The sequence below is a fragment of the Equus przewalskii genome, chromosome 12 (genome assembly GCF_037783145.1).
Source record: "Equus przewalskii isolate Varuska chromosome 12, EquPr2, whole genome shotgun sequence".
Classification (NCBI taxonomy): Eukaryota; Metazoa; Chordata; class Mammalia; order Perissodactyla; family Equidae; genus Equus; species Equus przewalskii.
Genome location: NC_091842.1, coordinates 11,014,691 through 11,027,859, shown reverse-complemented (window position 1 = coordinate 11,027,859; position 13,169 = coordinate 11,014,691). Strand labels below are relative to the sequence as shown.

General features: G+C 41.0%; 1 protein-coding gene across 4 annotated transcripts in view; it reads right to left on the bottom strand.

Annotated features, from left to right (window-relative positions):
- The window catches only part of POM121C (POM121 transmembrane nucleoporin C), a 67,344-nt gene extending 54,196 nt beyond the window's left edge, over positions 1–13,148 (bottom strand). Inside the window, exons 1-3 of one of the 4 annotated variants that reach the window (XM_070567728.1) lie at positions 12,989–13,126; positions 4,888–4,978; positions 2,508–2,572 (exon numbers count right to left, since the gene is read on the bottom strand). The gene's annotated coding sequence lies outside the window, so the exon portion shown is untranslated. Of the gene's footprint in view, positions 1–2,507; positions 2,573–4,887; positions 4,979–12,988 lie in introns of all 4 variants that reach the window. The other 3 variants (XM_070567731.1, XM_070567729.1, XM_070567727.1) reach the window with 3 other exon arrangements.
- Positions 13,149–13,169: the final 21 nt, after the last annotated feature.

Sequence of the window (13,169 nt, the reverse complement as noted above, 5' to 3'; positions counted from 1 at the left end):
TGTCTTTTTATCAGAGAATTCAATCCATTTATGTTCAGGGTGATTATCAATATATGAGGGCTTAATGCTGCCATTTTATCACTCATTTTCTGGTTCTCCTGCATTTCCTTTGTTTCTCATCCTGTGTATTTTGGTCTACCAATTGAGTTATGTAGTTTTTTATGTTGTGTTTCTTTGTTTTCTCTTTATTTATTATTTGTGTCTCTGTTCTGCTTTTTTGTTTAGTGGTTACCATGGGGTTTGAATTCAAAATCTCGTAGATAAGATAGTCCATTTTCTGATGGCCTCTTATTTCCTTAGACTAAACTCTTAGTCCCTTTCCTCTTCCCCTCCTAAGTTGTTTTTCTCACATCTTATTCCATCTTGTGTTGTCAGTTTGTGGTTAAAATGAAAAGATTATCTTTGTTTTGATAAACAAGATTATGTTTTGTTTTGGAAAAGATTATCTTTTTCCTTCCCTTTATCTTTAATGCTATTCTTGAGTATTTTCTAACCTGTTCTTATGTATAGCTACAATTTTTCTGATTTTGTCTACCTGTTTATCTCCTTACTCCTTGCATTGTAACCCCTTTCTCCCCCTTTTTTTTTTTTTCAGGTATGAGGGCCTTCTTGAGGATTTCTTGTGTGTGGGGGGGATGTCTTGTGGCTATGAACTCCCTTAGCTTTTGTTTACCTGGGAAAATTTTTATTTCTCCATAATATTTGAAGGATATTTCCACTGGATAGAGTATTCTTGGCTCAAAATTTTTGTCCTTCAAAGATTTGAATATGTCATTCCAGTCTCTCCCAGCCTGTAAAGTTTCTGTAGAGAGATCTGTTGAAAGCCTGATAGGGGTTCCTTTGTAGGTTATTTTCTTCTGCCTTGCTGCCCTTTGTATTTTTTTCTTTGTCATTCACTTTTGCCAGTTGCACTACTATATGCCTTGCAATAGGATTTTTTTTAAATGTACATATTTAGGAGATGTGGTAGCCTCTTTCACATGGATTTACTTCCCTAGGTTTGGGAAGTTCTCTGATATTATTTGTTTGAACAAGCTTTCTGCTCCATTCTCCTCCCCTTCTCCCTCTGGAATACATAAAATTCTTATGTTGCATTTCCTAATTGAGTTGGATATTTCTTGGAGACTTTCTTCATTCTTTTTAGTCTTAGTTCTCTCTCCTTCTCTATCCAGAGCATTTCAATATGTCTATCCTCGATTATGCTGATTTGCTCCTCTATGATGTCTGTTCAAGCATTCAGGGAATCCATATTTTGTTTTATCTCTTCCACTGTGTCTTTCATCTCCAATATTCCTGATTGATTCTTCTTTATAGTTTCAATCTCTTTTGTGAAGTAGCTCCTTGTTAAATTGTCTCTCTACATTCTCTTTTAACTGACTGAGTTTTTGGATGATAGCTGTTTTGACTTCTCTGTCATTTAGATTACATATTTCTGTGTCCTCAGGACTGCTTTCTGGGTACTTGTCATTTTCTCTCTGGTCTGGAGATTTAATATAATTTTGGTTACTGCTAGACAGTGTGGCTGTTTTTGTACATCGTGGTATTATTTGGTTGCATTTACTGCCTATTGCCACTCGGTAGGGGTCAAGAGCCACGTATTCTGAGCCCTCTGTGTTCCTCCTAGATCCCAGGCGCTGGAGCCAGCACTGTGTGGGTTGGGGGGAGGCGCACTTGCTTCTGTGTGCTCTCGGGCTTTTCTCGCTCTGCTCTCGCTATCTGCTCTCCTGGGTGTTGGCCCGATGAGGTCACCCCTGCGTTAGCTTTCACCTTGGTAGGGGCTTTCACCTAGGCTGCGAGGGCCCTTCGGGATCTTTGACGTTCTTGCAAACGAATGTCCCCTCCCCCATTCCTTCCCTCTCGGAGGCTGCCCACGGTCGTGGATCACAGTCTTTTGGGGAGGGAGTGAAGTTTTCTCTTACTCTGTTCCAGCTCCTCCAAGGGGTGCTCCAACCTCTCTGCTCTCCATCATATGGCTGTGTGGATCTCTCAGACGTCTTTTGTGTTGTGTTTGGATATCCTGTTGGCGTATGAATGTCTTTTTCATTGTATGGTGGAGGGGAGAGATTACTGGGAAAGCTCACTCCGCCATGATGCTCTTTTGTTTCTATAACCTAAAGCGTTTTTTTTTTTTAAATTGAAAAGGCTTTTTTTTTTTAAAGATTTTATTTTTTCCTTTTTCTCCCCAAAGCCCCCCGGTACATAGTTGTGTATTCTTCGTTGTGGGTTCTTCTAGTTGTAGCATGTGGGATGCTGCCTCAGCGTGGTCTGATGAGCAGTGCCATGTCCGCGCCCAGGATTCGAACTAACGAAACACTTGGCCACCTGCAGCGGAGCGCGCGAACTTAACCACTCGGCCACGGGGCCAGCCCCAACCTAAAGCGTTTTTTAATTAAGTTATGCACATTGCTTTTTTAGACAGAATGCTATCACACACTTAACAAACTACATAAAACAAACAAACATAACTTTTATATGTACTAGGAAACCAAAAAATTCATGTGACTTACTTTATTGTGATATTCACTTTATTGAGATGATCTGGAACCAAACCTGCAATATCTTTGAGGTATGCCTGTGATAAAAAGTACAGTCATGTACCACATAACAAAAGTTTTGGTCAAGAACAGACTGCATATACAACGGTAGTCCCATAAGATTAGTACAATATAGCCTTGGTGGGTACTAGGCTATACCAGCTAGGGTTGGGTAAGTATACTTGATGTTCAAATAATGACAAAATGACCTAATGATGCATTTCTCAGAATGTATCCCCATCATTAAGTGACAAATGACTGTGCTGAATTAATCCAAAAGAATGAAGAACAAGAGGGAAACAGGAGCACAGAATACAAAACAAATAGCAAGATGATAAAAGCAAACTTAAAATATCAATAATCACATTAAAAGTTAATGATCTAAACATCCCAATTAAAAGACAGAGGATATAGCAAAAAGTATCTGACAAAATTCAACACCCAATCATGATTAAATAAAACATCTCCCAGCTAGCTCAGAAAAGAAGGGAACCTCCTCAGCCTAATAAGGGACATGTTAGAAAGCCTAGCTAACATCACACTTAATGAGGAGAAACTGATTGAGACAAAGTAAGGATGTCCACCTTCCTCAGTTCTGCTCAAGATTACCAGGGCAATAATGGCAAAAAAAAGAATGAAATGTCATACAAATGGAAAGGAAGCAGTAATAATGTTCTTTATTTGCAGGTGACACAATTGTGTTCACAGAAAATCCTAAGCAATCTACAAAAATACTGTTAGAACAAATGAGTAAATATAGCAAGATTACAGGAAACAAAACAGGGTCAAGATACAAAAATCAATTGTATTTCTATATGCTAGCAACAAACAATTGAAATTTTATATTTGAAAACACAATACCAATTATAATATAAAAACATGAAATACCTATAGATAAACTTAACAAAATATGTGCAAGACCTCTACACTAAAACATTATACTAAATCTGCAAAACATTTTTGAGAGAAATTAAAGAAGATATAAATAAATGGAGAAATACATGTTCGTGGATTAGAACAGTCAATACTGTTAAGATAGTCATTGTCTTCATATTGATCTCGAGATTCAGATCAATCCCAATGAAAATTGCGGCAGGGTTTTTTGGTAGAAACTGACAAGCTGATTTAAAATTTATATGGATATGAAGAGAACTCAGAATAGCCAAATCAATTTTGACGAAAGAAACAATAATAGTAACAAAGTTGGAGGACTTACACTGCCTGGCTTCAAGACTACAGTAAAAGTTATAGTAATCGAGACAGTATGTTGTCGGCATAAACATCAACATACAGCTCAATAGGACAGAACAGAGTCCAAAATAAAGACTAACATATATGTGGTAAACTGATGTTCTATATTGGCACCATTGTAATTCATTGGGGAACATGCTGGAACACTAGATATACTAATTATCTATTACTGCATAACAAATCACCCCACAATTTAGTTGCTTAAATCAACAAACATTTATCATCTCAGTTTCTATGAGTCAGGAATTTGAGAGTGGCTTAGGTGGGTGGTTCTGGCTCAGGATCCTTCATGAGTTGGCAGTCAAGACATCAGCAAGGGCTACAGTCATATGAAGGCTCAACTAGAGCTGTGGGATCTGCTACCAAGATAGCTCATTCACATGGTTATTTGGAGGAGGGCTCAGTTCCTTGTTAGCTGTTGGCAGAAGGCCTCAGTTCTTTAGCACGTGGACCTCTCCATAGGGCTGCCTGAGTGTCCACAACGCGTGGCAGGGGCTTCCCCTAGAGCAAGTGATCCAAGGGAGAGAGAGCAAATGGGAAGCCACACTGCCTTTTATGCCTTAATCTTGGGTCACTCACCATCATTTCTACCACATTCGATTTGTTAAAATCAAGTCGTTAAGTACAACCTGCACTTAAGAGGAGAGGAATTAGGCTCTATCTTTTGAAGGGAGGCATATCAAAGAATTTATGGACATATTGTAAAATGTCCATACTAGATATCCATATGGAAAAAAATGAATCTCAACCCCTACCTCATACCATTTACAAAAGATTACTTCAAAATGGATCATAGCACTAAATAAGAGGTAAACTATCAAACTTCTAGGAGGCAACATAGGATGTAATCTTTGTGACCTTGGGATAAGCAAAGATTTCTTAGACAGTACACAAAAAGCACTTACCATTAAAAAAATTCAATGTTGTATACATAGCAATATGGATAAATGTCAAAAACAATGTTGAGTGGAAAAAGCAAAGTGATATGTGCAAAATTAAAGAATACCAAACAATAATATACCTAATACGGATACCTATGTGTGTATCGAGAGTATAAATACATGCATGGGAAGAAGACACACAGCTTCAACATTGTGTTTACCTCTGGAGAGGAAGAGAAAGGGGGAAATGGCATCCAGGTGGCATACACAAAGGAACTGCAATTGTATCCTTAACACAGCATTTTTAAAGATCTGAAACATGGCAAAATATAAACATTTGGTAAATCTAGGTGATAGATACATGAAATGTTCATTGCATTACTTTCTGTACATTTCTGAGGTTTGAAGTACTTTATAATAAATCACATTTTTAAAGGATCCAGTAGCTTTGACAATGGGGGGTTATTGGTGAACCTGACTAGAAAAGTCCCTATTATCATTTTTTATATTGGGGTTGGCAAACTGGCCTGCAACCAGGCTGCCTGTTTCTGTAAATAAAGTTTTACTGGAAGAGAGACACACTCATTAGATTATGTACTGTCTGGGGCTGCTTTCCCTCCACAACAGCAGAATTGAGTAGTTGTGACAGAGACCATATGGCCTCTGAATCTAAAATATTTACTTCCTGGCCCTGATTTATATCATCTGCAGTGCTTCACTTAAACACAGGCTCTCAAGAAACGTGCTAGTGCTCATAAACTGTGTATGTTGGCTCATTTGTTCAATAAATATTAGTTGAGCTGCTACTAAATACCAAGCAATGTGGTAGGCGCTGATTATATGTAGTCAACAAGACAGAGCTAGTCCCTACACTCTACTTTTCTTTGTTCTGGCGATCCAGGTAGCCTCAGGGTTTAATATAGTAGGACTTTATTGTGCTACTTCCCACTAGAGGGCAGCCTGAAGTTTGTCCATAATGGCACAGTAATAGTTGTTAAACCCCAACAATCTAATACTATCAGTGAAGAACTGTCATGAAGGACAAAACACCAAATTACCTAAAGTTTATATTTATTCTCAAGATTGTCATTAAAAAAACTATAAAATGGGTTATTTTTGACTTTGGATTTCCTAGCCTCCTATTTCTTTACCCTTTCTACCCTTTTCCCTGCAGAGGTGGAGTGAGCCATTATCAGTATCACCTGTAAGTAAAAAATGTGGCAGACACAGTCAGATGCCACTCTCACCAACAGATCATCAGGGTGGGGAGAGACAGGAGATTCCTGGGAAGGGATGGATCAACCCGGTAAGCCTAGACCTGCAGGCCAGAAGCAGCTCTGGAAGCAGAGACAGACGTGTTTGCCTGCTTGCACACAGCTACCAACATGGATGTGTACCCACATTAAAAGGAGAGAAGAAACAAACACCTTCTATTTATTAGTTCACTATTTATTGTCCAGCCACTACCTATTTGTGCCATTACAGATATAGCAATGAGGACTACAGACACAGTACCAGTCCTCCAGGAGCATATGGTTTAACAGGGAAGTCAGACATTAAACAAATACAGTCATGCACCACATAATGATGTCTTGGTCAACAGTGGACTGCATATACAACTGCATAATCTCGTGGTGGTCCCATAAGATTAGTACCACACAGCCTAGGTGTGTAGTAGGCTATACCATCTAGGTTTGTGTAAGTGCATTCTGTGACGTTTGCAGAACAACAAAATCGCTTAAAGTCGCCTTTCTCAGAACATATCCCCATCGTTAAGTGACGCATGACTGTAGTTAGAAATGCACTGAAAGTACCAAAGAAGTAGAGTGTTTCAGTTACAAATAGTGTAAGAAACCAATAAAGAGTATAGTGGAATAAAACAATCATTTTATTATCCTCAGAGATCCTGTGATACCAGAGGACTGGCTATTGTTCCACAATGTCTGGGACCTCAGCTAGGAAGATTCAGATGCTAGGGATGATTGATGGTAGGGGGCTGGAATCATCTAGAGGCATCTTCACTCATATAGCTAGTGTCTGAGGCTGGCTGTGAGCTGGGACCTCTGCGGAACTGTGGGCTAGAACATGTACATATTTCCTCTCCATGCTCTCTCTCCATATGGGCTAGCTTGGGCTTCCTCAGGGTATGGTAGCTTAGTTCTAAGAGCAAGCATTCCAAGAGAGTAAGGTGAAGTGCATGGCATTTTCATGGTCTTGCCTGGGAAGTACCATAGCATTGCTTCTGTCCCACTTTATTGGTCACAGCGATCACAAAGATCTGCATAGCTCCAAGGGGAAGAGACATACCCTCCCCACCTACTCAGCTGAAGAAGCATTAAGATCATGTCGCAAGAAGAGCATGTGGGATGGGAGATATTACTGTAGCCATCTTCAGAAAATACAGTCTGCCTGAGGCTGTCATGATGGCATAGGATGGGGGACATAACAGCCTAAGGGGTCAGTTAGCAAAGGCCTCTCTGAGGAAGGCTTGTCTTCAACTGAGGGGCTAAGGGGCTAAGAGGAGCCTGGGGAAGAATTTCAGGTAGAAGAATCAACATGTGTAAAGGCTGCAGTCCAAAGAGGCTGGTGTGTTTGAATGATGCGTTGCAGCGTGACAAAAGCACAGAGGGCAAGGAAAAAGTGCTGCAGGAGGAGGATACAGAGGGAAGACACCATGTGCTCTAGGTCATGCCCTCTGTGCTGGACCCCCTGAGAACAGAAGCAGCCTCCAGTCAGCAGTGTCTTAGGAAAAGAGAGGCTGGAGAGGTCAGTAGCAGGCAATGACCGCTCCCAGTCTGGTGGAAGTGGGCGAAAAGCTGCATGGTTTCATCACCACCCTACCCCAGCGGCCCCAGAATGGAAGACAAAATTGAATCTGCTCGAGTCTCATCCAGATGAAGAAAGGGAAGTCTGCAGAAGATAACTATGTCAAGTCTCCATGTGCATCTAACAGAAGCCGGAGGCAGCTATGGATAAAGAGACTGCACAAGGCCTATCAACAATGCAGTGGGGGTGGGGAGATCCAGCAAGCCTCCAGTCAAAAACCCAAGTTGCTTGGGGCTGGCCTGGTGGCGTAGTGGTTGAGTTCACGCACTCCGCTTCGGTGGCCGGGGGTTCTATAGGTTCAGATCCTAGGCGCAGACCTAGCACCGCTCATCAAGTCACGCTGTGGCGGCATCCCACATAAAACAGAGGAAGATTGGCACAGATGTTAGCTCAGCAACAATCTTCCTCAAGCAAAAAGAAGAAGACTGGCAACAGATGTTAGCTCAGAGCCAATTTTCCTCACAAAAAACAAAACAAAAAACCTCAAGATGCTATCACCTGGTTATCTGCCACCATGTACTCTTTCCTCTGGTCCTCAATTCAGATGAATGACTGAGTGGGTTTTCTTTTTTTCTCATTTTATCCTTTGGACTGAAAGTGTCTCCAGCTGCTGGTCTTGTCTCAAGAGTCAGATCCAAGAAGTTTGTAAAAAATGGATACTGTGTATCACTGTACAGGTATTAATACATTATATCAGACAAAATTATAAATATCTGCATGCAAATGACAAGAGAAAGAACCAGAGAGTTAAGCACACAGTAGATCATGAAGGACTTTGTAAATTAGGTCTGGCTCTTGTGTTTCTCTAAACATATCATTTCAATCCAACTGCAGACATGACACAGATTACGTGGATACTAAACCACCTGCTGCACTCATTAAGCTTCTGAAATTCTTGCTTATCCTGCTTCTGCATGAAATGCCTTTACTCACCTGGGGAAAAGCTACTAATTTGCTAAGAGTCAGCCTAAGTGTTACCACCTCTGTGAACACTCCTCAGCCCCAAACCTATGGCCACTCCCACCTTGGTGTCCCGATTCTATCTTGTACAGACTATTTTCATTGCATTTATTTACTTTATTGTGCTCATGCACATATATGACGCCTTACTCTAGTCTCTGGGCTCTTCGAAGGCATGGATTGTGTCTTATTTGTTTATCTTTGGATGCTCAACATGGTGAGCACTCAATAAATGTTTTCAGACTATTGCATGAGTGAAAACTTGATCTTCCAATGGACACTAACAGAAATATGACTCCCCTACATTGGTGGGAGACCACAGACAGTTTGGACTATCATTTACTTAAAGCTGAGGCTATGCCAAAATTGAAGGGTATAACAACCACCACCATCACGTAATGGCTGCTCATTCTGTGCCAGTCACTGTTCTAAGTGCTTGACATGAATTAGTCAATTTACTCCTCCCAACAGTCCTACTGTGAGTCCAGGGAGGGGTGAAGAGGCTGAGGCTGGTCACCTGGAGAGGAGGGCCCAAATGGACAGGTGAAATGAGGAGAAGATCTGGAGAGGTGTCATGAGCCAGAATATAAAGGCAGAGGGGCTGAAGAGCCGGGTTCTTTAGGAATATGGTTTGGACTGTTGACTGGGGTTAGGTTTTTACTGCCTATTGCAATATGGAATCATAAGACACAATCAATACACAAAATGGGTAGGATTTTTTCATCACACGGGAGCAAATGTATCATTGCTAAAATGAGAAGTAATACTCTAAAACTTATCAAGAAAATAATTCAAAATGCCTTATGTTGTTTCTGGTTCCATAGAAGATGGAGTAAGCACATCTTCTGGCTAATTACAACCAAACTGCTGTGCAAAACATATTAAGTGGGCCACCCTGGTGACCTAGTGCTTAGATTCAGGGTGCTCCACTTTGATGGCCTGGGTTCAGTTCCCGGGCGTGGACCTACATCACTCGTCTCAGTGGCCATGCTGTGGCAGCAGCTCACATACAAAAAGAGGAAAAATGGCAACAGATGTTAGCTCAGGGCGAATCTTCCTCAGAAAAAAAAAAAGAAAGAAAAGAAAAAAAACCATGAAGCAACTATCAAAAAACCTCTTGAAAGGTGGAGAAAGAAAGGCAGCTTGGCTAGGGGCCCTGGGACTGGAGGGATGATGCAGTGGTGAGTTCTCTGGATTAAAAAAAAAAAAAGGCCCAAGAAAACATATTGACTGCCTGCTAAAATAGAAAATTTACATAGGAACAAGAGACTTATAACATAATACTCAAAGTGTCCAGAATAAATAAAAGACTATTCCTCATGCTAAGAACCAGGAAAAACAACTCAAATGAGAAAAGACAATGGATGCCAACACTGAGGTGACAAAGATGTTGGAATTATTGAACAGGATTTTAGAGCAGCTATCAGTAAATGTTCCAAGAAATAATTATGAACACTCTTGAAACAAAGTGAAAAACAGTCTCATCAAATAAAAAGAAGATATAAAGACCCAAATGGAAATTTCAGAACTAAAAATTACAATAAGTAAAAAACTCACTGGATGGGCTCAATAGCAGAATGGAAATTTAACAAAGGGAAGAATCAATGACCCTGAAGATATATCAGTAGAAATTATCCAATCTGAACAACAGAGACAAAACAGAAAAAAATGAACAAGTGCCTATAGGACAATAACAAAAGATCTAATGTTCATGTTACTGGAGTCCCAGAAGCAGCGGAAAAAGAGTGTGGTACACAAAATATATTTGAAGAAATAATGGCTGAAAACTTCCCAAACTTGGCAAAAGACATAAATTTATCAATTCAAGAATCTGAGCAAACTCTAAAAGAATAAACCCAAATAAATCAACACCCAGATGCAGCATAATCAAATGTCTGAAAATTAAAGATAAAGAAAAACTCTTTAAAGCAGCTGGAGAACAAGTATTACCTACAGGGGAAGAACAGTTTGAATGACTATAGATTTCTCATCAGAAACCAGGGAGGAGAGAAGGAAGCAGCAAAACATTGTTAAAGTGCTGAAAGAAAAGAACTCACAATCCGTAATTCTATATCCAATGAAAATATCTTTTAGAAATGAAGGCGAAATAAAGACATTATGAGATGAAGGAAAATGAAGTTATTTGCCACTATCAAACCTGCTCTAAAAGAAGTAATAAAGGAAAAGCTCTTCAAATAAAAGGAAATGACAGAAACTTGAAACATCAGGAATGGAGAAAAAGTAATTTTTGGGGTAAATATAACCTTCTCTTGAATTTTTAAAGTTATGTTTGATGGATGAAAGAAAAATTATAACACTGCTCATGTGGTTCTTAATGTATGTAGAGGTAATATTTAAAACGACAGTATCATAAAGGAGGGAAAAAGCACCTAAAGGTAGGGAAGATTCTACATTCCACTTGAACTGGTAAAAGGCTGATACTAGTAAACTATGATAAGTATGTATAATATAATCTCTAGAATAAACACTAAAAACCTATACAAAGAGAGAGAGATTAAAAAACTATAGCTATTTTAAAATGGCACACTAAAAAATGTTCAAGTATCCCATAAGAGGACAAGAAAAGGGAAACAGAGGTACAAAAAAACAGAGAGAACAAATATAAAATAAGTAAAATGGCAGGCTTAGATCCTAACCAATCAAAAAAATACATTAAATGTAAACCGTCTAAACACAACAATTAAAAAAACATGACTCAAGAGAGATGTCACACAAAATGGCAGAGTAGGAAGTTCTAGGGGTTGTCTCTTCACTGAACCAACCATGAAGCTGGGAAGAGTGAATGGAATCAACTATTTGGAACTCTGGAACATGACCAGAAACTTTTAACAACCAGAGGAATCCTTATAACAATGAAGGGAGAGGTTGCTGATCTTTCACAAGTAAGCAGCATGTGCAAACCCGCCACCATCCCCCATCCCTCAGACGTGCTTCAGCTGTATAGATAGCAGCCTGCGTTTCTGAAAAAGCTGGCTGATGCCAGGGCAGGCAGTGGGAACCTTGTCCTCCCAAAATTTGGGGTTGTGCATTTTGGTCTGATGGATCCCTGAGGGTCAGCACAGATGCTTGCCTTGGATTTGATCCTCTCAGCAGCACCGGCTTGCCCCAGGGGCATCGATCAGATTTAAAGAGACAGAATCCCCTTCCCCTGCCTCCCTATTTAGAATCAGATAGCTATGACAAGTCACCGACTACAGAGAAAATGGAACAGAAACTTCAGTGACCATAGAAAAACAAGGAATACACACTTGGCAAAAATAGTTTGGAAAAGTAACAGCCCCAGCCCTCAACAAGCAAAAATTAGCAATCCCTGATGACTAAGAGAATCACATTTTGACAGTTACCACATTATAACACTTAGAATGTACATTTCTTAACAAAAAATTATAAAGCATACAAGGAAACAGGAAAGTATAAACCATTCACAGGACGAAAAGAATTTTACAGAAACCATTCTGAGGAAGCCCAGACACTGGACTACACTAAACAAAGACTTTAAATCAACCATCTTAAATATGCTCAATGAGCTCAGGAAACCATGGACAAAGAACCAAAGGAAATCAGGAAACAACAGATGAACAAAATGAGAATACCAATAAAAAGAATTCTAGAAAGGAACCAACCAGAAATTCTGGACTGAAAAGTACATTACATGAAATGAAAAATTCACTAGAGGGGTTCAACAGCAGATTTGAGAAGTAAAAGAAAAGATCAGCAAACTTGAGGATAGGTCCTTTGAAATTATCCAGTCTGAGGAGCAGAAAGAAAACTGAATGAAGAAACTGAACAGAGCCTGAAGGACCTAGTAAGAACGCAACGAACAAAATGATGGTGACAGCTGTATAGGACCTGGCGCCTCACGAAACGATGGGGCTGAAGAGCTGGGTAAGAGTCAGATCTGACAGTTTCAAGCTTTGGCGACTGTGTGAATTTAGTTAGTGAACACACAGGAGCTGAGAGATTGGGAGAGGAAGCGGATGTCTCGACTTCAGATTTAGGCAGCGTCTGAGGTATGAAAAAAGGCACATAACTCTGCCCTACAAACAGACGAAATACAGTCCTAGAGCTCAGGAGAGAAGTGCTGTTTGAGAGAGCGATTAGGAGCCATCTAAACCACCTTGGAAACTGAGGCGATGGTGTAGCAGACCAGCATCTGTTAAGAGTGCCGTAGAACAGAACCCTCAACAGGGACATGGTGCTGAGCTGAGGACTAGAAACCAGGGAAGGAGCGGCAGGAAGACTGAAGAGGAGACTGAATGTCATCAAAGGAGTGGCATCGAGGGACCCATGAGCAGAAGCATAGGAACTAGTGACCAAGGTGACAACTGAACTGCTGGAGTGACTGCTAAGCAGCAAACGCTGTGCACCGACGACGCGCTGAGCTGCCGTGCTTGACACACACAACACTCTGCGTCCACCACCTCATCTGAGTCGGAAGCCGCCCGTGACCAGCTGAGAGGCGAGCCCGGGGAACGCGAGAGGCGTAGGCGGCCTGAGGCCGTGGAAGGGGCTTACCCGACTGCGCACCTCCAGGCGGTGGCCTAGCCACGGCCCCGCAACCGGCCAGCCCGGGCGCCGGCGGCCCGCGAGGGCCCAACGTGCTCCAGGCCGGGCCGCCAGGACCTGTCCCCAGCGTCCCAGGCCCGCCCGCTCAGAGCGGGAAACCGCGTGGTCCCGACGTGCACCGCGCGCGTCT